At 39.1% G+C, this 26,376-nt stretch overlaps 1 protein-coding gene across 11 annotated transcripts in view; it reads right to left on the bottom strand.

Moving 5' to 3' along the window:
• Positions 1–26,376, bottom strand: part of NRIP1 (nuclear receptor interacting protein 1) — a 129,273-nt gene that overhangs the window by 76,529 nt on the left and 26,368 nt on the right. For all 11 annotated transcript variants that reach the window (XR_011739435.1, XM_071809601.1, XM_065862814.2 and 8 more), the window contains one exon: positions 19,792–19,876. The gene's annotated coding sequence lies outside the window, so the exon portion shown is untranslated. The remainder of the gene's footprint in view (positions 1–19,791; positions 19,877–26,376) is intronic.

Raw genomic sequence — 26,376 nt, 5'->3', positions numbered from 1 at the left:
AACCGGTCTGTGTGAGAAAATGTCTTTTGCTTTCATTTCACGCAAAACGTTCAATTAAATTCTCTCAGGAAAAAGGCCCTTTTATGCATAAAGGCATGCAGGCTATTTTTTTTCTTTAAAATACATTTCACTTGTCTTCCCACATGGCTCAAGTGAAAAATCTTAGTGTAGTGATTATAAACCCACATTAACCTGCCTTTCTTCAGGGGCAAAGGAGAAGAGGAGAAGCACTGAACAATTCCTCATCTCCATAGGCAAAGAAATAAGATAGGCCTGGCGCTGAGCCCACTCAGCAAGTTGACTCCACCAGACCAGGTTGGGAGCACATTCCACAGTCAAAAGTCCTTCTCGAAGAACTTCCTGCCAATGGCTACTTGACATTAAAAACTAGGATGATCTAGGTCAAGTATCCCGGTTGACATTAATTGCTATGTTGGCTCAGAAAAGCAGGCAGCCTCTCAGCCAGAGCTCAAGTCACGTTAGGCTTAAAAGCAATCAAGGCCAAAGCCTTGAATTGCACCCAGAAGCCAAAAGGAAGCCAACGCAGCTGTTGAAGAACTGCCCGAGCATGTTCTTGCCACCCATGCCCTCTCCGCGTAGGCAGCTGCCGACTTCTCAAACTGGAGACTTCGTAGCACCGGTCAAGTGCGGTCTCAAGAACAGGCCAGCCTGCAGGCTCAGGTGGAGGTCACAGTGTCAGCCATGGCCACCATGATGTGGAACACCCTGAAGTAGACTTCTCTGTGTCCTGATGCAGAAGGCTGGGAGAACACTGGCTGTACGTATCCCAGAATAAAGAACGCAGCAAATTCCAAAACATTTTCATATAAAAGGGCAGATGAAACACTCCAGTTTCTAGTGAACTAGCACTATGTGCCTTTAGTGCCTTATGTCTGTTTGCTGCTACTTATTTCTCCACATACTCTGAACACAAAGCGTGTGCAACATCCAATTGGAAAGATGACATAGAAAAGCAAATAATCTTTTCGTTGACAGGAGCACAAGCCTGGGTGACTCAGTTATCCGGAGAGGTCAATGAGTGCTTCGGAATGCCATGTGTGAGAGTTGTGGCTAAAAACGTAAACACCAACACTCCCAAAGACCATGATTGCTTTTTTGCTTTTCTGTTTTTTAAACAGAAAATGCAATTCTCTTGGACTACGATATGAAATAAAAATGGCTGCATAGTGATTTTTTCGAAAGCAAAGTAGGTAACAGTGCTGATGAATATGAAGAAAGAGAAAGCAGTAAGAAGATTGATCAGCACTGCAAGGAGACTTACAAAGAAATATACACTAGTTTTTTCTGAGTAGCATGAGGAATGGACAGACCACACAGTGACAAAGTAGTCAGTGCTACCACTGGTGATAACACAAAGCCACGAAGAAAGGATTTTAAAACCTAAAACATTAATCTGATAAAGAAATTCTAGATTGTTTTGTTCTTTTTTAAAGGGAACATTATTGATTAGCGACAGTAGTAATTTTGAGAACACACCTTACTGATGAAAACAAGAAAGAGAGGATTCAAATTCACATTTTCATTCCCAGAGTTATCATCACAGCCAATGCTGAGAAGGTCAGATCCTGGAACCACTGCTCCTGCTGAAGGGTATCTCCTTCCACATATTTTACCAATTATTTTCAAAATACTACTTACAGTAGATGAATAAAATTTCAAGGTATATAATGAGCTCACATAAAGAATAGAGTCAACTCCATGAGTCCTTGCCATTAACATACTTTCCAAAGCTACAGCTGGAAAACAACTAGAGTCTCATCCACACAGCTTGAACAACATTGCCTTTTATACAACAGAGATAAAAGGAACAGATTAATTTTTAAAGAGTAAAAGATGAAAATATATAGTTGTACTCCATAACTCATAGCAGGTTTCCAAATTGTAATCAATATTTTCCTTTGCATTTAGCCACTGCTGAATCTTAATGCTTTTTAAGCATCGAAGTGCCAGAAAAAATAATTTTATAACAGATAACTGTATTAGAGGTTGACTGTAGTTTTTGGAGTTCCTTGCAAACCCAACATGGGTTAAGTGAGCATTTATATTGTTATAAAACTTCTTAACATTGCTGTAATACAATGGCTCAAACAACAGATCTTGAGTGAATACTTAGCATACAATCTGATAGCTACATGTAGACCCAAACACACTTGGAAAACTGAGTCTACAGCAAGTCCAACAACATTTGTATTATTTCATTCCAAAGATTAAGAATACGGGTGTCAAAATATACTTTTCAAAGCAGGAATAATACTTGAAAGAAGTAATTTATCAGTCAAGCCAACTATTTGGCAATTTCAGTATGTGCAGTACAGTGGACCATTGACAGCTCAGTCCAATGACAACACAAGAAGTCAGTAAAGATAACTAGCACTTTGTGTAAATTTTCTGAATAACTTATAATTTCAAATTTGGTCCAAAGTTGTCACGACAAGGATCACTTTGTAAAAATCTAGCCAATGCCATTAGAAAATAAACACCAAAAAAAAAAAAAAACCACAACCAAAACAACAATCAATACCAAAAAACACCACACGCCAAACAAAAGCCCTGAAACATAATGCCTTATTTTTTTTTTCCTGTTGTATACAGTGCATACTGTTCCAGAACCACACAAGGAATAAAATGTTCCAAGTATGGAAACAGTCAAAATGAACAATTCTCAAAATAAGCCAACAGGAATCATCATAGTCTGCCTTTATTACAGGGAGAAAGCCTAGTGAATCTCCCAGTGATCACATTTTGCAAACTAGAAGACATCTGTTCTTTACCCATCTGGACATGAGGAAAAGGTTCGTCACTGAGAAGGTGGTTGGTCACTGGAACAGGCTCCCCAGGGAACTGGCCACAGCATAAAGCCTGTCAGAGTTCAAGAAGTGTCTGGACAATGCTTTTAGCCCTATGGTTTAGTTCTAAGTAGTCCTGCAAGGAGCAGGGAGTTGGAGAGGATGGTCCTTATGGGTCTCTTTCAACTTGAGATGTTCTATGATTCTATACCCATCTTTGCAGTCAACGAACAGTTGATAACCTATTAATACTTTTCAATAAGTGCTTTTATTTGGAAATATCCATGCCTTTTCTGCGCTTTCATTTATTTATGTAAGGATAGGTCTCCAGTGGTCTTCTGAGCAGAGCTCTGGAACACTGCATACTGAACAGGTATTACATACACAAATTCCTATTGCAGACAACAGCTGCACAGATTAAAGATTGATGACAGGAACCAAGAATACCAACCAGCAAGTCCAACTTCCGTATTAAAAGAAAAATGCCCCCGAAACTGCAGACCTCGGTGCCTTTTGCTCAATCCTGTTACATGTGGCAGCCAGCTATGTCCCAGCAATCTATAGGGGAATAGGTCAAGCTTTAATTTGGCTTTTGCACAGCCTGGAATTGCCTGCCTGTATCAACCAGAGAGGCCAAACACTATCCAGGGTCCCTTAAAATGGCTAAATAGGAGAAATGCTAAAAGGGCTTCCCCAGTTCAGTGCATTGGCACTGAGAACACAATGCAGTGCTGAGACCGCAGCGTACACAACTCCACATCCCCCTTTGCGATTCATCTCTTTGGAAGTACCCATTTCTGCTCACGGATTTATTAGTTTAGCGCAATCTAATCCTAGAGCCCTCTACCCTCATCTCTCTCCTCCTGCTGTAAGCAATGCTTCCACACCATACACACACAAAAAAACAGGAGGGGAGCATCTAATATATATTCATCTCATTTTGATTCATGAGAAGCATTGCAATGAGTTGTTAATATGTTAAGGACTTAAAAAATAAAATGCTTGTTTTTTCAGCAGCATAGAAACTATAGCCTTTCAAACTGCTTTTCTGTGAATATGTTATCAGCATTTCTAGACAAGCACAGAATACTTTATTACTTAAAAAACAGACACTGCTTGCTTTTACCATATCTCCCCTAAGAATATTACTTTAGTTAAAACGGAGTATGTTCTCTAAACTATTAAATAAATTGAAATACTTAAATATTAGGGGAAAAAAAGTTCTTTTTAAACGCAAAATCTATAAAGTGGTAAACCAAAAGCATATTTCCATTCTGTCTACTTACTGTTAATTCAGTTTGGCTATTAGCTGAAAGTGTTTTCATGTTTCTGAGTCAGAAAAGTCTCATGAACCTAAGCTTATGAAATTAGATCTGCTTCTTGTGACTGATGCCTCCTTATCCAAATTATACTAATGTTTTCATGTATTCCTACTATTTCTCCCTACAGAGTACTTCTGGATGACAGAGTATCTTGTTCATTGGAATGGGAACTTCAAAAGTTTGTTCCATTCCTGTAGGCAACCTCGTAAATAATTTAAGGCCTATCTTCTTCACCTGTTATTACAAAACTTACAGGAAATGGGTGGTCTTCAATTTGTTTGTTTGGTGTTCTTTGTTTAATTTAGATTATCCAATACACTCAGAAGTTACTGTGGTAATATGTGCCTTTTCAAATAATACTAGGCTAGCATAGTCACTTAACCCTAGTACAGTTTCATTTTACAATGAAATAATGTAACACAAATGAATCAGACTTCTGATTTGAAAAAAAAAATGCTTTAACAAAACTAGAGTAGAATCTTATAGGCCTGACTCAAAAGCATCCTCTACCTAAACACCTGATTACATTTTTTTCTTTACTATGGAGAAGTGCTAAAAATAACTAAAATTGGAAAAACAAGACAAAATACAAAGGAAAACAAAACAAAACAACCCCCACCAAACCAAAACCAGAAAGTTTCCAACACTGATACAGTCTCGCATAAGGAACACTCTTCTTGTTCAGAGAATCACCTAACATATGTAACTTGTGTTTTGCTTATCTATCTCTTGCTCCTGTTTTTGATCATCTGCCCATAGGCTCAGGTGAGCCTACAGGCAGGGGTGGTAATAAAAATCAATTAAAAAACAAACCAAACCAACCAAACAAACAAAAATAACTTTCAGCCCCCCACTTCCCTTTACTTCTACTTGTGCCCTTTCATAAATCTTTTCCTAGATATCCTCCACCTCCCCCAACTCTCTGATGGGTGGCAGCACCCTCTTTCCTGATCCTGCAGTAAGCTGGCTCAGACAACAAAAAGAACACAGACATAGATTGTTAACAGGGCAAATAATTGCACCTCCTTAAACTGCATAATATTATACTACTGCCTATGCCTGTACCAGTGAAGTGGCTGGACTGATGGGCCAGGGATAGGACTTCCCTGCTCAGTGAAAATGAGCTGAAACATCAATCTGTGTACTTGGTCTTTATAAGGATTCACTCTTGCTAGTCTCTTGTATTTCCATATCTAATTAAGTGAATGTGCCCAAGCTTTCCCTCACATACGCAACATCACCCATCTGTACAAGCAAAACCTCCCGTCATTTGACAGTAGCTTAAAATGAAAATTGATTAGCAGAGGTTAGACAGCCCCCACTGATAACAACATTGAATCTCAACTGCATCAGCCACGTACACGTGTAAGGGAGCATTTGCCTCTGTATTAAGAGGTCAAGTAAGAGAAGTACTTCAGTTCCTTCAACTAAAGCACAGGTCAGGTTCTTGTTGCCTTCTCATCTCCAAGTCTAGCAAGTTGACAGAAAAAGATCAAAACCAAAATGAGGATATTTATTCTATTTGTTTCTGAATGAAGACTGCCTGGCGAGAGGGTTACCTGTTGTCTTACTTGCTCTTAATTTTGTTCCTGACTGATCCACAGGCTAGTCTAATGCAGTGCACTGCTAGGAAGCTGTTGTCTTTCTTGCATTTTTTTTTTCTTTTCTGTATTCTACTGTTAAGTAATGCTTCCATGCAACTACAACCAGGTGTTTTGTCTGTGCTAGACTGAACATCCACACAGGAACGCTTGGCATAAGCCTGCATGGCTCAGGGATGGAGTACACTCTTTCCACAGGTAGAATCACAAAATGGTGACCTACCTCCCTTCTGGATGCTCAGTCTAACTTAAGTCCCCACATTTTAGTCCCACACCTGTAAAATTTTAACAGTCCCATTCTTACTCTGTTTCAGTGTGTGCATGTGGTTTTATGCTCAATAACACAGTTGAGTGCTATTTCCAGCTACAGTTTCTCTAACCCTGTATTACAAAACTATCATTAGCATATGAAACAAGAACCACAGTTAGACTTTGGTAGGGGGAATCGCTTTTTTATTGGATACAATCTACTCCTTCCAGGAAAAGAAAACTACAATAACCAAACCACTGACTCACAGAAGACTCTGCAGTTTCACCAGTTTTCTTGCTGAGCTCCCCCTGAAATCAGGGCATGGTATGGTTAAGAGACTGTCCTCCTTGGAAAAGGCACATTTACTCCGATATAGCTATTAAAAGGAAAAAATAAAATATGTGGTAGTTAGCATATTAAAAAATTGTTACCTTTTGGGTCACCAAAAAAAAAAAAAGTTCACTTCCTGCAGGCACAGTAGGACTATTTCCCCTAAATTTGGGTGCATTCCACTTTAGTCAGATGTTCTCACACACTGAAAGCTTACAAGAAGAGCAGGAAGCAGTGAAAGCAAACCAAGAGAGGTTTCCCTCACAAAAGGAATAAATATTTTTAAGAATCATGAATGTGCAATTCGGCATGTTGAAAGAGATGAATACAGCTATCCCTTTTAAGAGCCTCTTTTAGGACCAAAATCTTTTGTTCTCTTTCTCACAGGTATATGTTCACATGCTCTAATCTATTTTTAGAATGTCTTTCCTTTCTTTAGAATGTCTTTCCTTTCTTTAAACTCAAGACTGGATACTTTTTACTCTCTTTCTGCCCAGATAACCACATTGAGCCTGTCTGTTCCACTGCTAGAGGCAGGAAGGGCATGGAAGCCAGTCTGCCACAGGTTTGCATCCCACCCTTTCACATAAAGGGCAGAAAATCCAAAATGGGGAGTCACCCTTGCAAAATGGAACAGGGCACAGCTCTTACAGGCCAAGACCCATAACTTGCTACAGCATGCATGCTATTATACCTACTTTCTGTCACAGTAGGTGACGTAAAACCATCTAATTAAACACTGCAAGGCTTAAAAGAGGAAAAACACAGCACTGTTCCCAAACTTTTCTATAAAAGAGTATAAATAAGCATACCTGTCTTCATTAATGAGGTAGCCAGCCTGTATTCTGTAACAGAATAAACCCACTACAGACTTGATAGTCTAAATACGTAACTGAGACTTCTGGCAGTCTTCACTAGATATAATTCACCTTCTACAGCTTTAGCGATGCCTGATACAGTTCACAAATGCGACAATTTTAACAAAAGTCTGTTTATATACTTTTATTTAGAAGGCTCTTGTACCTGAAAGCATGTGTATAACACACATCTTTTGAAAGGAAGGACTTCACACAACCAGCAGTGACAGTGTGAACTATTTAAAGAAGTAAGTTGCTTTAGAATAAGCCAGTTCTTCTCATTCCACTTGCAAACAGCTGGAGAAAGCAAAAAAAAAAAAAAAAAAATCCACACACACACAACAAACCACCACTGTAATGATGATTAAAAGGGGGGAGGGAGACCGGGAATTCAACCAGCTATTTTACATCAGCTAACCAATAAGCAATATCTGCAGATCAAAACTCAAGCGGCCACTGACAGATTTAAAGTCCCTCCCCAGAGCTGGGAGGCACACAGCATGGATCTGCTCCTCCATTTTCCTGACTAGAACAACTACATTTTTTTGGTTACACACCATATTTTGCCAGTTTTCCACTTGTGAGAGTTCCTGCCTGGCTACCAGGTTCAGAGCAGTTCAAGCACAAAATATATTTATAAAGTATTCTGTAAAAACACACTTTAAAGCTATTAAGGCAATGATCATACAAACAAAGTACCAAAAAAGGGTGTATGTGGGGGTGTGTGTGTGCAGAATAGACTCTGCAAGTACTATGCGATGACGACAGTACATACAACGAGCTAGAACATCAAGTTTTTTACCTTTTACCCTACACCAAACAGCTTTCTCCCAGTGCCTTTCTCAGATCCACAGAGCAGGACATTTTCCTGCAGTCTGTAGTCTCAGGAACTGGAGCAAACCCCATGTCCAGAAGGGCACTGACAAGGTCCACAAGTCACAGGGGGCTCCTATCAGCCCCTCTTCTTCCTTGTGAGACAGTCTCTGGGTGCTCCAGAAGCCCAGCACACAGGCCTTTTGTGAAAGCTCTTCCCCTCCACATGGTTGCTCTTCCCTCTAAATTGTTTAACAAGTTGTAAAATTAAAGGAAACTCAGCCTAGCCCAAAGGGATTATTCAATTCCCATCATCCGCACAGTGTTAACTAGCAAATTTATTTCATGTAGTCTTTCCCCTCTCGCCCACAAAGATGTAGAATCATACAAGTCACCCAGCAGTTAAGGTACCAAATCATGGCAATATTCCTAACTCTCCAACAAGTGGTATTTTCAGTGATACAAGTAACAATGTCCTCCGAGTTCAGAGCATTTAGGACTACTATTAACATTTCTATCACATTTCTATGCGTACCCCATTAGCAGGTTTTCCCAGGAACTAAGAATGCTATATTTCTTTTAAAGATCTCCAAAGAATGCCCATTGCTAGATCCAATTAATTCTCCAGCTTATCCATCTACACTCTCCTTTACATTCAGAAAAAAAAAAAAAAACAAACAAACACTGGATTCTGCCTTCAGACTGGGATGGCTCAGGTTCCTTCTCCTTCCCTGTAGACTGTTAAGTCAGGCCAAACTTCTGTTTACAGCTTTGTTTCTAATGTTTGCTCCACCAGTATGCCCACAGACAATGCCTGCAAATGATTACCATGGAATACATTAAAACATAAGTTACAGACTTTATCTCACATGGTGGGGGAGGGAGGCATGGTTATTATCACTTAGGCACAAAAAGACTGATTTTTTTTTTTTTTTAATAAAACTTACTTTCCAGTATACTTAGAGCCTCTAAAACAAAGATATTTAAATAGAGGATGTCTACCGTAACCTGAGGTCCTCAAGTAACTCCAAAACCATATCTGACATTAGTTCAGACTTATGTTACTTATGCATGTAGTCCCAAGGAGTGGCAAACAGCCCTTGTGAACTGAGAGGAGCTGTGGCCCACAGACCACAGAGTATCAAAATATTCAGTGCTGGTCAAATCCAGTGGGAGACAAGCCTTCTGGCTGTACCATCATCACTGAACAACTCAAACATAAACCACTTACGCATTTCCAGAAGAAAATGTTTTATGCACACATTTCACATGAGCAATCTGTAAAGACTAAATAGCATCCACAAGGTAACCAAAGAGAGCTAATGAAAGCATACAGAGGATATTATACCTTTTCCTTCCCCTCTGTAATCTCATTTTAGTAATTACCAGTTATTCCTATATATCTTAAGTGATTCACTTGTAAATAACAAATACAGGAATACAGTGCTGGAACACACTATTAGCGTATATATGAGGAGTCAGAATTCAGAAAACTGAGTTTAGGAATTATGTTTATATCTCCACATTTTATTATATAGTCTAGTGATTAAATCGTAAGGCATATTTGCCCTTATCTTAATTAACTAGTAAGGCTGATTACGCAGGCCAAAAGGTAAGCATATGTTTGTTTCTCCATCTCATTTTCATTAGAGCTGAAGAGCATTGTATTATTTGTACTCTTCAAATCACAAGAAGCTTCCAAACATTATTTTTACAAGAAGAGTTTTTAGAAGTCACATGTTTAAAAATTTCACATTTGATCCATCCAAATGAGAGCTGTTTTACCCAGAAAAAGTAAGGTTCTCACTTGTCAGAAAGATACGAGTATACAAAATAATCACAACTTACCACCCCAGGACTTCTATCACTATTTTTTTTTCCTCTAAAATTTCCATGAGTAAATTTCAGCACTACAATTTCAATTATGTCATAAAATGGCCCTCTGCCCTAATTCTTCCAAACAGGAATGTATGAGGTCATTTGATAGAGGTCTTAAATACAGAATCTAAATTAGGATTCAAAAACAACCAAGCAAAAACCCACAGGTCCTAAACCCACAACACTCAAAAAGCCACCCCCACACTATGTGCTTCATCCCCAGGACAGGTGTTCAGGAGGTGAAAAAACAGACCCCATCCATTACTCCATTCCTAGTTTTAAGAGTATTTGATGCTCCCAGTACCACCAGCTCTAATACACCCATTTTCACATGCCCTTCCAATTGCCTTTCTCCTATTTAGAGTTTTGATAGTGAAGTACAACAACTGCAATAATCAGGAATATTTCAGTATTATACATTACCTTTCTGAACTATTTAAACAACCACTGTGATTTCTGCAATCCTGGACATCTTGACAGATGTTCTCTGAATCCTGCAGACGATCTCCACGTAACATCCGTTTGTTGGTTTTTTTTTTTTAAGGTAAGTTTTCCACAGAAATAAGCTGTACAGTACACACGAAACAGCTGCATTTCTGAGTAACTCTCTTTGCTCAGCAAGGAAGGACAGCAGGGCAGAAGACAATACAACCTGACTTCTGCCATCCCATTGCAGGGAAGGGACCTTCTGCAGAGGAATGGGGCAGGTCACTGTAGTCAGTAGCACCACTACAGATAATTCTGACAAAGTCTACCTGCCACAGCACCAAGCAATAAGCTAATATGAATAAGATCAGATAGCAGATCTACACGTGTTTATAGCCCATGACTCAACTTTCCCTCCTGTACAGTGACCTTTACGGAGGACAGGAAAAGAAGATGAGCATGCTTATATGTTCAATTCATACAATCTATTATCCAAAGAGTAACTGATATCTGAAGCTCTAAATCTACTTAAGTAGCAGAACAGCAATGCCCTATGATATCCCCAAAAGGCTGCAACAGAGGAAATTTGATTTGTTTCTGTGCTCCCGGTATCTTGTGAAGCATGCACAATTTTCCTCAAAAAATAATAACAAAGTCATAAGGTAGGAGCCACAGAAATAGCATGATCATCAGCATAAAGAGGATATTTTAAGATCTGCTTTAATGCTTGAGTTGAGTTTTGCAAATACAAAATACAGCCAGTATTTGCCTAGACAGGGCTCTGAAGACATTAGATCTAGAAGAACCACACAGCATTGTAATCCAAAACTCCCAGCATAACCCAAAAAGTAGTGTCCAGATACTGTTTGTCTCCCTTATTGCACTCTGCAAACCAAACTAGAGCAGAGTAATGCAAAAGTGAAACTGCCCAGAAAGCCTGAAGAGCACACGAAACAGACCCTTCTTCCATTAAGGGAATTCACAGTAGAAAATGGCTAATGATAAATAAAGACTGAGGTCCAGAAGATAAAGTTTGGGAAAGTGACCTTTTATGCACTTGAGATCAAAAATAAAAAAACCAGTTCAGTCATACGTGTGCTGAGATAGACTTGGGCACACGACAAACTAGCTAACAAAAAAAACCAGAACACCACCACAACAACAAAAACACCACAGCTTGTGAGCCAGCACTCAAAACAGCTGTGTTAAAGAGCTATATGCAAGAGACACTATCAAACTTCCATGTTTGATATTGCGATCCAAAGACAAACCAGAGTTCAGTAAACAGTAAATGTGATTCTGCACAACCTTGTTATCTTTTCATCTCGACAGTTAAACCTGCGTGAGGGAGTGCAAACAGGTTACAAAATGCTATCAGCACAGTTTATTAATGCTCCTTTTGCATTTATTTTGCAGCAGGACAAAACTTGAGGTAACAGAGAACTACACGCCAATAAGTAGAGAGGACCAGGACTGAGCCTTGAGAAATTATCTTGACCTACAGCAGCAAGGGGCAATTTTTCTTCAAGAAATGGCCACTGTTGAACAGTTAGGAACAGATACGTTCTTTGTACATTAACTGAGCAAAAGTGAATGGCAAAGGTGCACAGATTTTTGCCTTATTTCCCATAAATGGTGCCTGAAGTAACAGATAAAGGACATTTTTCAGCTGTTTTTGACTTTTCACCACACGTCTTCTCCATTATTCAGTGAGTTTTAGGACTTCAAAGTATAATCTTGGAATTCAGGCGAAATTTTTGCCTTACTGAAGTCAACAGCATCATTCCTTCCTAATTTCAAATGTGAACGACTTTCACACTTATCTGTCGTGTTCCTCCTTCCTACCCCCTCGCCCCTTTTAGATCATTATATTCTGGTTTTGAATTTTAGCTTCTTATCCTCTTTCTCACATCTTGCCCAAAGAGAAATTTTGCTTAGCTCTCTTCTGAAACCACCTGCAGATCACTTCAAGTTGCAATTGTTTTTATAAATTCAAGAAAGATTAAGCTATTGTCCTAGCTGCACATTTAGGAGGCATGGACTAGAACCTGAAGCCTTCAGCTCCTACAAAAATGGAAGGGGAAGGATGCTTGGATGTGAGTTATCAGGTATCTCCACAAGGTAGAAAGTCAGACAAGACTATTCACTGTATTAACTAGCCTTTAAAGGATATTCTCATTATCGCATAGTACACAACATTCTAGGAAGCAGAACTTAGCTACCTCAACAAGAAGGAGCCCATGTACTGCTCTTGTTACAAAATTAATAAGTAAAAGCAAGTACTCTGCAAAATAAGGCCAACACAGCCAGCAGCCCTTGTTGGCCAAATCATTCCAGAAAGAGCTGTGCAGAAAAACTTGTTTCCAAGTTTCAGGTAGCTTTCTCTTCCCTCAAACTCAGCCCACTCCAGGTCTGGTAGAACACACTTGCTTGGACACCAATACCAACTGGGGATGTCCACTTCTCCAGCTGGGAACCGCATTTTTAGAAAAACAGCCACGAGCAGGAGATGAAAAAGGTGTGGGAAAAGAGTTTTTAAAACTATGCTTGTCACATACTCATGTCTTTGATCACTACAAAAACTCTGAACTGAGTGGGAGGAAAAAAAAAAAACAACCAAACAAAAAACAACTAAAACAAACCAACAAAAAAACACAGACAAAAACAAAACAAAACCAAAAACAAACACACACAACAAACACAAAAAACCACCACACACCACCACTCAGGCAAGCAATTTTTTTCCATAAATGATGAGCAAAACAACTATATTGAAAGTTGAGGGGTACAGACAAGAAAGTGGAGGCCTAGGCCCTGTTTTTTCACAGAATCACAGAATGTTAGGGATTGGAAGGAACCTCAAAAGATCATCTAGTCCAAAATCCCTGCCTGAGCAGGAACATCTAGATGAGGTTACACAGGAATGTGTCCAGGCGGGTTTTGAATGTCTCCAGAGAAGGAAACTCCACAACTTCCCTGGGCAGCCTGTTCCAGTGCTCTGGCACCCTCACCGTGAAGAAGTTTCTTCTCAAATTTAAGTGGAACCTTTTGTGTTCCAGTTTGCACCCATTACCCCTTGTCTTACCACTGGCTGTCACCAAGAAGAGCCTGGCTCCATCCTCATGACACTCACCTTTTATATATTTATAAACATTAATAAGGTCACCCCTCAGTCTCCTCCAAGCTAAAGAGACCCAGCTCCCTCAGCCTTTCCTCATAAGGGAGATGCTCCACTCCATTAATCATCTTTGTTGCCCACCTACTGCCTGAGAAACAGAAAGCAGAAACCAGTAACTTTATGTTCTTCCCTGCTGCTTTACACTGCTTTTTCACCTAATTTTGGCAGTAGTGGGAATAAAGACGAAGCACTGAAGAACAAAGCCTGAATCCCATTCTGGCAAAAAGATGGAGGGGGAACACAAGATGTAGGTGGATGGACTACTTATAGCAATTATTGTCAAATTTTTTGCACTTCCTTCCTTAATGTAGTTCCTTTCCTACACAACGGCCTACAAATAATTTTGAGACGTTTCCTTTGTAAAACAAGGAGAAAGGAAGACTGTAATAACACTATGCAATGAAGATAAGTTTTGCCTATAATACAAGCTACAGGAAACACATAAAGGTCAAATAAAACTATTATTTGCCTTTTCAAACACTATTTTCTTCAGTTGCTAAATAAAAAACATTATGAAGCCATTTCACACAGCAAAACTTAACCTTATATTAACCTTCCATATTAAATAAACAAACCTTTCTAGCCAATAAGCATCTCTGTGAACTCTCCAAGATGATAAGCAATACCTTAATTACATTCATTTACATGACTTTGAAATTGTTCCAGACCAAAGTCAATGACTACAAGGTCAAAGAGTATGGAAATCTAAAATAAGGAGAAATCCATAGTCGGCCAGTTCACACAAGCATGGTCCAGCATCCTTTCTACCCAGTTTATAAAGAGTCAGGGATAACAAGCTTTTCATCACTTAAACGAAAAAAAAAAATCCTCTGGAACACCAAAGACTGAGCGTATAATTTCTGTTTTTTTAAAGACTATCCAAAATTGAAAGCAATGGACATTGTAGATTTGTTTTTAATGCCTAGTGGCAAATCTAGCCATGTAAATTTTTATGCAAATATTTTATAACATACTAACTGAAAGGCACAATACAAAAGAAGATATATTAAAAAATATATAAAAGGATGCAGCCGATTCATTGACAATTACAGAATGTTTAGTATAGTGCCCTGTTATATTCAGTAATGCTAAACTGAATAGTTTTGCTGAGATTTATCCAATGATGAAAGTGAAACACTAGAAGAGAAGCCACCATAGTGATTGCATGCCACTGTGCTTCAGGAACTGTGCAGACATGAAGAGAAGCCCAAGCCCAATAAAAATCACTGCCTAGACTTCCACTCTCATCGACAAAGCTAGACTATATCCTTAAGATACAGGGAGAAAATATCCTGTGTTCTAGTCCTGAAAACAATTCTTACCATGCTACCTGAAAACCTTTATTATTCAATCTGTGATATGCTTAGAGCAGGAAATTCTAATTACACTCAAGCACAAAGATTTGAACAATAGCTGTTACAAGAAACTTGGTAAAGTATGTTCTGCCCTGAAACAGCAGAAGAGCAGAGTGACCATCCCATTCCCAAGATATTAGGTAACGGCTCAAGCACACAATCAATAGCAATCAAATTAGTCAAAATATAGCATACATGCATGCTGCACTAATGGTTCATTTCAGGATTATATTTTGTATATTATGACCATGAAAATACTACAAATATGCATATATGAAAATGTGAAGTACAGCTTTTGCATTTAGGCAATTCCATATCAATGCACTGCAGCTGACAACATTTTCTTGGTATTAAACTAAATAAATCCCCCTGCACCCTCACTTTACTAGCAAAGCACTTTTTACACAACTCTCAAGCCAACAGCCTTCTGCAATTTAAGTATGATTTAGTGCAAGAGAAGCAATGAGTATTATGAAATTTATGCTTGTTCACCTTCTCTCCCCACAGAGAAGGGCAAGATGTTTTTTCATGTAAATACGTATTAGATCCAAATCATTTAAATAGATATTATTCCATAGAGAACATGATGCTGCATATGCCCATTTCAGCTCCATGTTACTAAATGAACTGGAAGATAATGATGCTGCCTTGCTCATCCTAAAGGACAACGAAAATATTTCTGGGCATTTTAAACAGAAGCAAAAGGAACAGACTTCCACAAGAACAAAAGAAAAACTAAGGTGGCTCTTACAGAGCTAGATAAGTTGAAAACAAGTCACTCGTAAATCACAAATTAGTAAATCTCTTCAGGAACAGGCCACTGTTGTTACAGCAAAAGTATAGCTCAGTTACATGGAGCAGTTTTTATAGTATGAATATCAAGTCACTAATAGCTTCAATTTTTATTTCCATTTTCTTTTAAATAAAGCAAGGCAAAGATGATGCTGTTTGTAAGGATAAAAACAAGGTTTAGACAGGTGACTAATTTTAAAAGTTAAGGTAGGAATGTTAAATGCAAGGTGCCAAATGTTAATATAATGCAGTTTTGTTTCTCAGTTATATAGCTACAAGTGTCACTGCTTGAATGGAGAGGAAAAAGAAAATCAGGAAAACTTAAATGTCTTCTAAAAATTAGAGCTTTAAGCATTAAAGTGAACACATACATATCACTGCTTTTCACAAAATACAAATGAAGTTAATCAGTATGTTAGCACAAAATACTTTTATAGTTAACAATTTAATTCAATATCGTGTATTTTAAAGCAAGGAATACTGTCATTGGTCGTGATGCTATCTCATACTATTTGGGCCACAGTCAGTTATCTTACAATACAGTCTGACCTCTGCTTGATTTTAAAATAGGATGATCACCTTCAACTATGTATGAACCTTGAACATTATCAAAAACAGTTTTATTGCATCAATGATTTATTAATAGTCTTATATTAATAGTAACGTAACTTTGACTTTACAAAGTCATAAAGATGACGAGAAAAACAGTCAAGACTTATTGTGCTACCTATTTTATATTAGGCTTAGAAGGCAACCTCATGATACAATCAGAAAAACTATTCAGAGACTCACAGCTACAAAGGAAAAAACAACCGCACGAATCATTCCAGTTAAACAATGGAGTGGGAAGGATACAGAGAGTGTAATGAAGTTAAGATAAATCCTGCAACCTTTTAAGTACTGAAATTCTTCCCCTAGCCAACTGTCCTTGGAACTGTAAAGTTGTTCATGCAGAGGAAGGTAACTTCTGCATGAGCACATCAACAGCAACTGCTCTGAAGAAAAGGTGAGAGCCTTACATTGGAGCACATTAATTGGGATTCCCCCTCTGAGCAAAGCCCTGCAAGACAACCAAGGCCTACAGGCCCAAATTCAAAACAAACTCTACAAAGGAGGAAATATTCCTCCCAGAGCTTTCTGGTTCAAAACACTTGCCGCAGCAGCCCTGCCGGCTTCTTCCTATTGCACCGTCACTTTTATAGCTGTTAGTCCCATTACGACACAGTTGACAGTTTAAACAAAGAGTAACCAAGAAAGTACAATATTCTATAACTGGCATTTACAGCACCAGCCTTGGACTTCTAATCTTTACCAGACGGGCACACAAATCAATCTATCAGCTCATAAAGGTGTGCTTTTTTAACCTCTAAAACAGATGGGACTGTCCAGAAACGTCTGGCATGTCAAACTGCTAATCACGGCTGCCCTTTGCACAAAATAACCCACTTAAGTTGAGGCATGGTTGCACTGTAACAGTCATTAGTCTGTGGGAAACCCATTTAACTGTCACATACTCCCGCCACTCCTGCTCTCCCTTAATTAAGCCTAATGCCTTATGCTTTGACCTTTTGTTCTAGCCTATTAACCCTATCTAGTACAAGTTCAAATATGTTAAACTTAGAAGTTTACTGCAAAATACTAAATTCCAAGCTACAGAAAGAACGAGGGACATTTCTCTACCATACAAGTTACCGATCCCTTTACCAAATTTCCTAGGCTGACAAAACTGAACCACTATATTAGTTCACAAAGATAAAACATATCCAAACGCTAATCAGTTTCACAGCAAAAAAGTTTCTTCCACTTGCATAGCCTACTTCTTCCTCTCGAAAGGAGTAAAAAAAAAGCGAAACTTCTGTTCGCAACTTCATATCCTCAGGCTTTGGGGTTTTTACCCAAGAAAAGCACATACTACCAGCCAAGATCATACTACAGTGACTTGCTGTTCTCTGCAACCTATCATTAAACATAAGACGTAGTTGTTTTACAGTGCCCAATTCCTCCTCAATTAAAGGTTGTGTCTGCCAACCCTGCTCACGCTGAGTCACCCCTTGTTCTTTTGACAACATAGTTACTATTAGTTTTTCACACTCATCTGTATGTTTTCATGAGTCTCATCTTTTGACATTTCTTAAGCTTGGATAAATTAAAAAAAAAAAAAAGACATCATTTATAAATTTCAGCTTATTGCTAGAAACTTCTTTTTGATGTAAGCTCAGCTTTAGACAGCATGAGTGCCTTCCTCTCTTATACCTCTTACTTTATGAAGGTTACATAGCATCAACAACTACATTTCCAAAGCAGCATTCTTCTGGTGAAAGACCATCCTAATGGTCCAGAATTCCAACTTAAAACAAGAAATCCAATTCCAGTGACAAAAACAAACCTCTGATAAAGACAACTGTACTGCACTCCACATTAAAGCTATTTACAATGGTATACAATGCAAACTCTGATACCAACACAGGTATTCTACAATTCAGTGCCTATAACCAGCAAACAAACCTGTTGCCCACACCTCAAAAAAACAAGACATAGCACATAATAACCATTTTATAACGTTGGAAAAATAGAATGCCAACTGTGTCAGGATTGCCAGCCACATATATACTACGAAACACATTCTCTCAAATGTTTAGTTCAACTACCCTACTGACAAGCTGAATACTTGGTGCAAGATCCTTATTTCCAGCTTATGCAATTCCGACTAAACAGAATTGCTTTTAAACAGAAGTGACAATCTTGAAACAAAGCTTTGAATTACTTTAACTATTTCTGAAGACGTACACATTTCAAAAACCTTGCTGCCACAAGACCTACTGTCTGATAAGTTCTGTTAAGGTGGTATAAGTGACCCTCTGCTGCTGATCACAACAACTCTCAAGTTTTAAGTAACAAATTAATTCATTGTGTTTTAATTCAAAAGTGCCTGTCTTACTGACTATGAGACCAGCAAGTAACACAATTAACTTTCCTGTAAATACAGTTGCTCAGACAACTAAGAAGCACTACAGCAATGCTAGACTTCCTTTTTTTTTGAGGAGTCAAATAGGAAACATTATGGGGAGAAAAAGAAAAAAAAAGCCCTCATCTTGATTTCCCTTTATTAAAAACAAAACAAAACACTTCTGGACAAATCTAAATCTCCTCAATTTAAAAAGCAAAGATACTTTCTAATGATTTCACTTTGCTACATTCTATTGTGTTTGAGATGCTTAAACTGCAGTACACGGCCCATTGCTATATTCAAATGTAGTCAAGCAACGCACAGATTTAAAAAAAGAAAAATATATATATATATATATCCTTGCATCTGCAATCTGTGCCATTACAGCAGACACACGAGAAGTTTTGCAGGCTGGGATTTGGTACGACTGCCTTCAGCTTATAGACCTTCTCTACTAATGCTGACAAAAGTTGCCACTGGAGGCAATGCAAATGAGTCCTAAGAGAGAGCAGAAACAAAACAACAACTGCTTGTCAACCATTACATGCCCAAATTGTATTCTTTATGCTCATCAGCATTCTCAAGTTCTTAGGCATGCATGTAGGCCCACCGAGTACAGTGGGGCTACTCAAGTGAATAAAATTACTCACAAACCAAAGTGTGTATACATAAGCAATCACTGGACAACACTCAGGGAATTATTCCCCAGTATCAAAGAAAAATAGGATTTATGAAATGGGAACCAAGGGAGCAGATCCAAACAAAATGACAGTGGTGCTAAATGTCTACAAGCTATTGCAATGCAATACCTAATAACGATTTTACTGTGACGGTCCCTTGCCACAGCAGTTCAATTTGGATCTGTTTTATTTTAAAAAAAGAGAGATTGTAACATAGTTTTATTTCATCTTCTCTTTCACTCTGAAATTACACATAAATCAGGTTCTTCTCTCTTTAGTAACTACCTCCCAAACAAGTGGGCTTAATCTCCAGGACTTATCAGCATACAAAAAGTTCAAATGCTTCAAAAATGCTTATTTCTCTTTAATTGGCACAGGCTAAAAAAAAAAAAAAAGTCTTAAACTGACAGAGATTAACTTGAAAATGTATCACTTTAAAACACATCATCATCCTAAAAGACTTACACATGGTAGACAATTGTCTCACAGAGTTGGCAACACAAAGAAGAAACCCTAAACCAGAGACAAGATAAATAACTCAAACAAATTATTTACCTTAAAAGTAGTCCCATCAGGAAAGCTCTTCCTTCAGGAGTCCAAGGATGCATTGATTTTCTTCCTCAACAATTCCATGTTTGATCTGAAAAGAACAGCAGAAATTGCCCTATAAAAGACCACACATCAACTTTTCCTACCCAGTATACCTCTACCTGCTTTCTTATTATTGGTGTAATAGAAACTGATGCTTTATTTCGGATCGCAAGAACTGCAAATAAGATTTCTATTTCAGAAGAAAAATGTAGATCCAAACTTCAGAAACCAAAATCTTCCAAACAGAAACATCAGTAAAACAAGCAGAAATGACTCACATTGTCTACACTTGTACTGACTAAGTGGACAGTATTTCTGCGAACATAATCCATGTTGAACTCTGATTCAAAGCCACACTCCTCCTTTTCCTCCATTCAAAAAACAGCTGTGACATGAAAGCCCTTCTTCCTACACAGCAATTAGTGCTGAACACTTCAAACTTGCACCTATGAACATCAAAATAGTGTTTTGTTTTAAGAGCCCCTATTAATTCAAATATATACCTATACAAGGAAAAGACAAGAGCATAGCAACTGGTAAATGTAATGTCAAATGCCACAAAATTAATTAGAAAAAAACTGAACCAGCAAAAGTTACAATATTTGCTTTGGGGATATTTAGGAATTAAATAGTATATATTATTATAGTTAGAAGACTCTATCCACCAGAAGCACCACCTTAAAATTTCTTCTTAGCACTTCTCTATTATTCCTAAGTGAACTTTAGCTAAAAGATGCAAGCTTACAGCTAGCCCCGATCACAGTTACTTGTACTATTTCAGCCTTGTTCTTGTGACGAGCCTCATTATTAAAGGTTATGTTAAACATTCTGCACCGAGTTACCACCCAAGCAGCAAGTTTATTATGCACAGAATCCAATTTAACAACAATTAAGAAAAAAAATAAAGGAAGACTTTCTTCCCTATTTGGCTGAACTTCCCCCTCCTCTTGCTTGTCAGAGGGGAGAGTTCCTCTGCTCTTTGCCTCACCATTAGCTTCTGGTCTCACAAAAGCTGCATACAAAAGCCTTTAAAACACAGAATTTCTCCAGCACAGAGGACCCCACAGGTGGTTATGGGCGTGTGGGGTGGGAAGGGGCAGAGTGGGAAGCGTGTGCATTGGGGGCTGCTCAGAGCATCTCCCCCTTCTGCAACAGCACTTGGGCTAAAGCCAGCTTAAAAAAAACACCTAACTTTGACCACTGCAATGTGCTACCTGGAAGAGGGAAGGAAAAAAAACCAAACACAAACAGGTGTTGATAGATGGGTCATCACCCAAAAAAGAGATATTCAAAGCTTTCCAGTACATGAAAGATAATACTGGAAGCATGCTGGACTACTGCCAGCATCAAGACCCAACAAAAGCAATTGATCCAATTAAGCCCAAAAAATAAGTAAATACCCCAAAATACTGTATGCAGACACTACTTCAAATCCTTCCCCTATATACATCACAAAATAAAAAGCCAATTTGTATCGCAGAACAGTAGCAATCCCTCAACATTCGGATTCCATTTGGAGGGAGGGGTGGGATTGGGAAGACAAAGCTATCACTGCAGTCAAAATAAACAGAGAAATAACAGGGATAGTGACAAAGGCGGTAATGAACACAGCTCAAAGCCTCTCCAACCCCATTTCACTCAAAGGGCAAATAATCTGCATGTGGAATCTTTTGTGACCGAAGGAAAAATAGGACAAGAGGTTGCTCAGAGCGGAAGAAAACAGCACTTAAAAATATTCACCTTTCAAAGTCAATTTAATTTGAGAAAAATACTTAATTCCAATATTTCTGTAGTATAGATGTAGACAAAAATGTTTTCTACCACTGACAAGTGGTTTAAGTATTCCTACTTCCAAGAGAAGACAGACTTCTGTTGGAGAGAAGGGCAGGAGGGGAGGAACCACAACAACAATTTCACCCTGTATTGCCATCAAGGTTCAATGTATAGACAGGATTTCCTTTAGGTCAGCATTAAACAGCCTTTTCTGCATTGCTCTAAGTGACTAAAAAAGGTTTATCAGAGGTTCAGAGGAAAAAGAAATCGTTATTTCTGGGGAAAACTATGTATTCCTTTAACAATGTTTTCAAAATAATAAAAAAACAACAACACCAGAGCAAAGAAACAAACTTTTTTAGAATAACACTTTATACCCTACATCTTCACAGATGGATCACTTGGTTTGTACACCTTTTAGTTTTTCCCAGTGCTTATTTGCTTCCTATTATAAGTTGCTGAAAGTAGGGTAGGTGATGACACAAACAACACCAACAGGACAATTTCCTGTGGCAAGAACAATCATTTCTTTCTACCTCTGAGGCAAGCTCTGCTTTTCTATACCACTGAAAAGGCCTCTTCAGTTTCCTTTCCAACTCCATTTTCATAGTGGGTTGGGCCAAGGAGAAGTACTAGAAAGCCCATGGCCATGGACCTTAAAGTTCACTGTGACAAAAATCAGCATCAGAGTGTCAGTATCAGCCTAGCACCAACAGGAACAAAAATACTATTCTTCTGCGAGCAAGACATATTACTTAGACACAGTTCAACACAGAAATTCATTAAGCTCTTGTCAGGGCAAATTAAATACTCCCTTATTTGTTTTCAGATAATAGTTTCGGTCAAGACTGAAACACATTTTACACCTAGTGCTGATCAATCTTGATGGCTCCCTCACAACTTGCTTTCTTTAGAGGAGGAAGGGACACCCACCAGAAGACTTCCCCAACACTAAGCTGCTTTTCTATGCTAAACTCAACTTCTTCAAAATCAGTAACTGAGGATCTGTAGCTTCTGCTTTTAATCTGATGAAGACAAAGATATTTAGAACTAAGTGGTATCAAAACAGAATTTCTCTCAAGACAGGTGACTAAACAGGAGCAATGAGCTCCAGTCACAATTTAAGTATAAGCAGACTATTGCAGGAGGGTTTGACCCAAACTAAGACAGCTAGCAACTCTGTCTTCCCCTTTCTACACATGAATATTTATTTACAGGAGTCTTGGTTCCTATGCTCCTTCTTCAACCATCAAGCCAAGTGGCCTGCAACAGAGGGCCAAATAAACTACCAAATTCATTATTTCAAGTGCTAAAGAGGTCTGTTCACATTTCCAAATATTTAAAATACTCTAGAAACACTAAAATGCAGACATTCATCTTTACAAAAAGAATCCTTCTGCCCACTTTTCCTGGGGCAGAATTTCCCATCAGAGAACGCAAGAAAGTTTTTACATGATCACAGATGTCCACCCAAAGTATTGCCTGCCAACCATACCATGGTTTTTCAAAGGCAACTAGAAAAACTCTAACACTGTAATATAAAAAATAAATGCCAGAAGCCTTTTAAATATTTTCTTCATAACTTTCCTCATATTTGCTTAAGGCAGGCCAGCACAGCTCAGATAGTTACTGTTCTTATCGTTTTGGCCTGTTGGCAGGAAGAAAGAGCAAACCACAAATGCTGTTACCATTAACCTTTTTGTCTTTAGTTTAAGACTGTTTAGACAGACTATCAAGTTTATGTTTTTTATCTTTTTTGGTACACTTGTGCATATTCTTTCATACATTTTCCTCCTGTTCAGGCCTCATTCCCTACCTGCATTATCATTCCAGTCACCTGTCATTAAACTCCTGCTGAGCAGTAAGGATTTATACTTCAAAATTTGCACTTCTTGTCCCAAAAGAGCATTTATCCTTTTTTTAATCCATTGGATAGTTATCCTATGTATCCTGCCTACTACTCGTAACCCAGCTCATTGCTTGGCACATATCACCCAGCAGCTGAGATACCAGACCTGTCCCCACTGCCCGCAGGTCCCATGTGTGGGAGGTTGGCCACCAAAGCCCCACTCACAACAATGCTTGTGCCCCACACCAGGCACCCAGCTGGAAACCCCATGCTCTCCCCAGTCTCTCTTCTGGACCCCCTCGGCTCCCTGTACATTCACCTACAGGGGAAAAACAAACAAACCAACCAACCACCAAACCAAAAAAAACCACTAGCCATTTGGCTTTTTAGGTTCAGGCAACTTCTGGAAAGCTATTCTAAAGTTAACAAAATATTACAGCCTTCATGTCTTCTATGACAGCTCTGCAAGGAGGTGTCAAGCACAACCCTTGAGCAAGACAGCTGACTGTGGGAAATGCAACTCCCTGGCGTTGCCTTGGGCAGGTTTATACATGCACTCGACACAGCGCAAAACATAGTTTATCTTTTAATACAGTAATGTCCTGCACTGTCACTGGTAAAATTAACAGTGCTCTCACTGCTAACAATAATACAACTGGTATTACAGAAACCTTTTGCCAATGTTCAAAGTCAGAAAAAAAAAAAGTTAGTTCTGAAAAGAAAAACAGAAGCTTTAAGCAAGCAAGCCTTTTCTCAGTTCTTTTAAACCAATCCCACATTAAGCAACACCTACAGGCAAATATGATAACCATAAAGTTAATTCATGTTTAAGTTCTATAACCTTTATTGAATCACTTATAAAAAGGTAAAAAAATAAAGATATCAAAGCTTTCCACGATGTCTTTTACAGAACAGATTGACCCTAAACACAGCTATCAAACACTGCAGACCATACAGCTAGTGTCTAAAACATAAATTTGAGTTTACAACAGAAAAACATCAGTTCACTTTTACTTCTTTATCAACACAGTTTTTATTACTGTAATAAATTTGGGTTATTTTATTTTCCTCCAATTTTGATTAGCACGTATTTCACTTCAGAAGAAGAAACAAGTACGGGGACCAGAGAGGAAGAGCTTGTTTTCATCTGGTAATTTTCTACTCCAAGACTAAAATAAAAATTAAAAAAAAAATAATCCATCTAGTACGGTTTGGCATTTGACAGTATCTTGTCTTCTGTACATGCAGAGTCTACAAAAATCTGAAAACGACTGACAGCTCTGGCTCATTAGATAACTGGGAACTGTAGGCCAGTCTAACAGGAGGTCAGATTTCACCCCTACCCTAAACACACAGTCACTACTTGTTACTTCTTCCAGGCACTGAACAAAAGTGTACACCCCTATGGATACATTTCACTCAAGACAAACTTGCTGTCTTGGAGCCAACATCAACTCTATCTCAGGAGACCACTGATAAAATAACAAGTCAGACTTCTCAGCCACAAGTTTGGGCAGACAGTTGCCCCAGACAGCAGAAGCCCTAAACCCGCATGAACATTGTTCTGGACAAGAACTTTTGCTCTCCCAGATTACAATTCTTGCTGCCTATATAGCAACAATTACTCAGATGTCATTAAATCAGATTTTAACCACAAAAAACCCTGAGCTCAGAAAGCTTTTGTCGTATGGCATCTTAGTTTGTCACTTTCTAGAGTGTTCAGTCAGCCCCAGAAACAGTAAATCACATTTTAATATTAAAGAAAAAGGTTTTCTACCACCCATTCTGGGATATACCACCCCCTTTCCACATCTGCTCCCTCCCCATGGGTCTTCAGTCTGGATTTGCACTCTTTGTTAAATAAAGCTTTACAGTATCTCTGAACATTTATAGTGTCATGACTCAGTTAAATTCTAATCAGCCCGTGAGCTGTCAGACACTGCAGGCAGGTCCCCTCAAAATAAAATAAGGAATAATATAGTCTCCAGATTCCGGAGAGATGAGGCAGAAAGGGACAACTTCCACTTCAGCTTTCCTAACACCAACATAATCCCAAAGCCAGAAATTCCACAATTTTTTCAACATCTTCAGCACATGTCAAGCATTTTACTAAAATCTTCTTTAAATTAGAAACCTAATAAATCATCAGAACACACAGTACAGGAGAAGAAAAAGAGAGATGCAGCACAGACACAAGGCTGTTGGCATGTTACAAAGCTGCCCCTTATTTTGCCTATGCCCTGACACTATGTTTCTTTACGTTTCATCACCTTCCAACTTAATTGCCGACTGACAAAAACAACAGCCTCCAACAACATGTTCCATAGGGAGAAAGGGAGGGGAAAACGGGGAAAAAAAAATAATTAAAAAAATCACCTTCAAAGGGCTTCAGGGACACAAAAACACGCCTGCAAAAGTAACCTTTAGTCTAGAAGGGAAACAGCGACGTCCCTAAGGAGCCCGAAGCGATGAGAAGGCATCTTTGGGGGATGCAGGGGGCCGAGCGTGTGCCGCCTGCAAGCGGCAATGGAAAAGGTACCCGAGACACAGGCTGCCCGCTCGCAGGTAGCGGCGGAACGGGCAGCAACACGCAGTCGGGGGGACAGGCGAGCAGAGGGCAGCGTGGCCTTGCCCGCAGCTGCTGGGAAAGCAGCCGGGCGGCGGGAGGCGGCGGCGGGAGGCGAGCGAGGCCGCGGCCGGCTGGGCCGGGTCCCCCCGCACCCCCGGGCGGCCGCCGGCGCCTCCCCGGCCGCCGCAGCCGTTGCGCACCGGGCCTGCGGCTCTTTAAATAATTCACACGCACACCGGGAGGAGGAGGGTGCCCTTCCGAAACGGGGGCCGAGGCTTGCAGCCAGCGCTCTGGAGAACACTCGCAGGTCTCGGGGGTAAAGACTAGCAACTTTTCCGTCCCTCCAGCTCCCTCAAAC

The sequence above is a fragment of the Patagioenas fasciata genome, chromosome 1, assembly GCF_037038585.1.
Source record: "Patagioenas fasciata isolate bPatFas1 chromosome 1, bPatFas1.hap1, whole genome shotgun sequence".
NCBI lineage: Eukaryota > Metazoa > Chordata > Aves > Columbiformes > Columbidae > Patagioenas > Patagioenas fasciata.
Note: the sequence above shows the minus strand (reverse complement) of the source record. Positions and strands in the feature narration are given on the sequence as shown.